The sequence below is a fragment of the Epinephelus fuscoguttatus genome, linkage group LG3 (assembly GCF_011397635.1).
Source record: "Epinephelus fuscoguttatus linkage group LG3, E.fuscoguttatus.final_Chr_v1".
In the NCBI taxonomy this organism is placed as follows: domain Eukaryota; kingdom Metazoa; phylum Chordata; class Actinopteri; order Perciformes; family Serranidae; genus Epinephelus; species Epinephelus fuscoguttatus.
Genome location: NC_064754.1, coordinates 42155806 through 42161096, shown reverse-complemented (window position 1 = coordinate 42161096; position 5291 = coordinate 42155806).

The window sequence follows — 5291 nt, the reverse complement described above, 5'->3', positions numbered from 1 at the left end:
GAGAAGCAAGAATTTCATTGTATGACATTCCAAGATGATAATAAAACTTGATTAGCTCAGTTCGCTCCATAATATGGTGACTGTGTGCATCAGAAATCATTAGAGACGCATATGAGTTCATAGTAAATTATCTTGTGCGATAAATACCTTGTTCGCACAAGATAATAACTTGTTCCCACAAAATATTAACTTGTGTGCACAAGATAAAAAAATACCACCTTTGGGACTTTAGGGGCTCTGTATAAATGACCAGTGTCTGATGATCTGAGGGTTCTGGGGGGGTATGTAGACTGTGAGCAGGTATGTAGACTGTGAGCAGGTCAGAAATGTATTGAGGAGCCAGACCATTAAGTGCTTTGTAAACAGTGAGGAGTATTTTGAAATCAATTCTTTTTTTATTGGAAGCCAGTGAACTGTTTTGAGTATGGGAGTAATATGTTTCGTTTTTCTAGTCCTGGTCAGTACTCTGGCTACTCTGGCCACAGTCTTTTTAGGGAGTCCGGCAAGAAGGGCATTACAGCAATCTAGTCTGGAGGAGATGAAAGCATGAACCAGTTTTTCAGCGTCTGACTGAGACATCATTGATCTAACTTTGGAAATGTTTTTTGGGTGGTAAAATGCTGTCTTTGTGAAACTTGTGATATGGCTTGTAAAGTTGAGTTCTGGATCCTCGACAACACCTACATTTCTGACCTGCTCACTGGGCTTAAGAGACAGTGAAATCAGTTTAGAACTGATCTACTCCCTCAGATGTTTGGGACCCACCACAAGAATCTCGGTTTTGTCTTTGTTTAATTGTGGAAAATTTTTGGTCGTCCAGATATTAATGTCACTGATGCATGGTTGACACACTTCCTTTGTGATGGAAATTGAGCCCTTCTTTTCCAGAAGATAGTTCATGCTACTGTGGTGCACTCGTTATCACACAGTACGTTTACATGACACTTGAAAAAACGAATTATTGCCTTAATCCGACTCTAACTGGACAACTGAAGTGCTTGTAACTCCAATTAGGACACCCAGATAATGTGATTGGAATTCAATTTTCTCTGGCATGTATACGCCTTAATCGGAGTTAAACTAGACAATGCATGTGCGCATGCTCCACACCCCCTGCACTGGCATATGACCCCGGAACAGACAAGACATGCTATTGTTGTAGCCCTCCAACAGCATACGGCGTTCTTGTCTGCCTCTCGAAATCACCATGACCACGAGGGATAGCTTGCTGTTGTTCGAAAATGCCGGTCTGCCGCCTGACTCCAGTTGTTTATTATTAAGTGACGTAATAGGTCAACCAGAAAGGGGGCCGTATTAACCCACTGAAATGACACATATCACCACCTAGGGTTGAGGAGGAGGACAGGTTCCCGTCAGTAATTCGATTTTCTCAGTTGCATGTAAACTGGGACAAGGACAGAAGTCCAATTAGACGGCAAAATCGAATTTTGAGCATAGCTCGATTAAGCTGTGCATGTAAACGTACTGACTGTCATCTCACAGCAAGAGGGTTCCAGGTTCCAAGTCGCTGGCCAGCTGGGGCCCTTTTGTGTGGAGTTTGTGTCACAGTTCTGCATTACCAGTCACCTGCTTACTTCTGCATGCCCAATCACCTGGCTCATATTCAGTAGTTTTCCTTTTACCCTGGTTTCCTGCGCTGCAGCCCACCTCATCAAGGCAACTCCATTCCTGATTACACACAGCCAGTATATATTTTTTTAAAGATATTTTTTTGGCCATTTTGCCTTTAATGGACAGGACAGGTAAGCGTGAAGGGGGGAGAGAGAGGGGGTTGACATGCAGCAAAGGGCCACAGGCTGGATTCGAACCCCTGCCGCTGCAGCAATAGCCTTGTACATGGGGCGCCTGCTCTACCACTAAGCAGAGTTGGGTATAATGCGTTACAAAGTAGTTAGTAGTAGTTACTAGTAGTAATAGTTAGAGTACTTTGATTATTTTTTGCAGTAACGAGTAACCTAACGCGTTAGTTTGCTGTTTGAGTAATCACATACTTGAGTACATTTTCAAACAAGACATCAGTTACTTCCGTTACTTTTAGAACACTGGTCCTTCAGCTCCGAAACAGCAACGGCTGTCTTTTGGTTCTAATAACGGAGATAACGTTAAACCTATCAGTCTGAAAGAAGCCATGAAGCTTGTGGCTCGCTACGTGATCAGAGAAATGCTGCCGTTGTCTATGGTGGAGTCTAAATAGGTGGAGTAGGACTTGCTGACAGATATATTTCAGGCTCAGGACTTGCATTATGCCTGGTACACACTACACGGTGGTACTCACCAATTATCTATATCTATATATATATATATATATATATATATATATATATATATATATATATGTATTTTATTTTATATTTACTTAAAAAGTAAATATATAAACACACAGGGGGATTAATAAATAACGGACCGTCTATAATGTAGTTTGTTTCAAATGAAGCTGGGAGCCTCTGCAGTTGTGGTGAGTAAAAGCCCCGCCGCTATTTGTTAATGTTATTACTTTATGTCCGACCGTGAGGATGTACCATTGTTTGCTAGCTTGATGCTAATGACAGTAAGGTTAACTCAGCGGGTTGACAAACTGCCTCTGCTGTTTCACACCATCATTTCCCCCTTTTACTTAGGAAATATTAAAAATGCTGGGGTGTTGTTGTCATACAGTTGTCTACGGCAGCAGATCGTGCTGTGTTTCTACTGGTCAAAGTGACGGCTGTGATGGGAGAATTGGATCTCAGTGAAGGGCAAGTGGTCCATAACTTTAATTTTGGAGACAAAAAATGTAGGCTTAGCGCCCTGTGGTCCATTGCCCAATAGGAAATGTAGAATACTCAAAAGTACTTTAAAAGTGCTTGAGTTACTTTTCTCAGGGAGTAACGTTGGAAGTACTTTTAAAGTAATTGAGTTACTTTACTCAGGGAGTAACGCAGTAAAGTAACTGGTTACTTTTTAAAAAAGTAACGCAGTAACGTACTTTGATTACTTTTAAAGTAACTCTTACCCAACACTGCCACTAAGCCACCGACGCCCCCACAGCTAGTATAGCCTATTTATCCCAGCCTCAATGACACTCTTTGCCAGATAGTTCTTCACCACTCATACAAGACTCTCCAGCCATTTTTTTGGACTGATTTCCCATTGCCAACCCTGCCTTCCTCTGACCAACACATCTTGACTGATTCCCAATAAATGCACCACGCTTTGTTGCCAAACAATCAGTAGAAGCTTCTGCGTTCTTGGTTCCTGTTTACCTGTGACTGCTTGCCATTACAGTCTGGCGACAATGCTACAATGTTCACGTTCCCATCTGCTTACTTGTGGTTTTCTGCAGTTCAAACACTTTCTGTGTGTTGCCACATTCACCATTGTGTGTGTGTGTTCTGTGAGTATTTACCTGCTGGCTTCTCGACCCTCTGCCTCACCTTGACCTACCTCCTGCCTGTCTCCTACTGGTTTGTCTGTTTGAACTGTGTACAGTATGTATCTGTTTCCGGAGCTTCTGCCTCTATCACTACGTCCCCTACCTTCTCCTATCATTGCCTATTATTGAACTTAACAGTGTGTGTGTGTGTGTGTGTGTGTGTGTGTGTGTGTGTGTGTGTGTGTGTGGGCAAATGTCATTGCCCTCTCACCTGTTTCCGGCCCAGTTCGGCCTGCTGAACCAGCCAGAATGCCAGAGACTTTACTGTGTGCTCATTACCTGCCCAGTCCTCTACCTGCTTAGTTGTTGCTTTAAAAGTCATTACTAACTTTTCCTGGTTCCCTGTGTGCTGCATTTGGGTCCTAACAAAACTCGCTACAAGAGGTTTTAATTGGTGACTTTAAATTGCCCGTAGGTGTGAATGTGAGAGTGAATGTTTGTCTGTCTCTGTGACCTGCGTGGCGTGTACCGCTCCTCTCGCCCAATATCAACTGGGATCTTTTTTTTTTTTTTTTTCTGGGAAGGCACTGAAAAACAAACCCTATTTTTCATATAGTGAAGGGATCTCATCTTCATAATGGTCACCCCAGACTGTACTGCTTTGATCCATGGGATCAGAGTGCTCTCTAATGCCAGCCAGAGAAATGCTACCTGTTGGTCCCATAGGTCACTCGTCTGGAGAATTGCACTATCTGTGCTGTCACTCAGGCTTACTGCCTGTCTGGACAGAAATGAATAGCATTAAGATAAAAGTACACCTTGTGACACGAGTGTATGGAAAGGTTTCTACACAGTAGCTCTCCCAAATCAATAATTCTGTATGGATTATGTTTAAGCTCTGGTTTTCTCAGCTGCAAATGTATCCAGCTACAGTATATCTCATGAAATCGTGTGTATTAATCATATTGCATATGTGCCCAATCAGTATTCTATTTGAAGGCTGTGGCTGAAATGCTCTTATTCCCCCCCTGCATCATATGGTAAGAATCAAAGCAGTTGTACTGGTTCAGTGCCTTTTACCATCTTCAGGGGAAAAAAAGTAATAAAAGTCTGAACATTCAAAGACAACAACTAGAATCAAGTTTCCTTGTTTTTATTTATAGTAATATATTTTATCTTGTAGAGGATAGGGATGTCATGGTGTAAAACATTCACAAAGGACAGCAAAATAACAACAACAACAACAACAACAACAACAACAGATGTTTAAAGACAAAGACAGACACATTAAAAAAACACTCATGTTACTCACATCCCTGAACCATTAACTCTGGAAAACTACAGTAAGAGGAGACATAAGGTTGCAAAGATTTTATTTTGGCCTATTGATCATTTCCTCTGTTTCCCATTAGCCAACCAACAAACCAGAAATAAAGCAACAGATTCATTATTCACAGAGAGACAAATGTCAAGCAATTTCAGCAGTTTTTCTTTTATGCAACTGTGCACATGTACACACAGTTTATTGTTCTCACTTTCTCAAACACAGATTATATTATGTTCACAAGAAACACTGAAAAACTCACAACAATATATTTTCATGATCTGACCTTCATTAATGCTTTTTGTTGCATGAATGTGTTCGTCTCCTATTCTGCTTCATTTATAATATAATAACAGAACCTTCAAAGCTTAAAATATATAACACATATTTTTCAACAACAAATTTCCTTATTTTCAACTGCGAGAGACAATGACACACTCTGTGTTTAATATTTGATTAACACACTCTAATATTCTGCTACAATGAATGTACTGTATGTGCGTAAAGACACACATTTTTGATGAAGAGCTGATATGACTTTTAGTCCAACAAAAAATGCAGATTTTTTTTCTCAGCAAGATGCTTTAGCTCCAT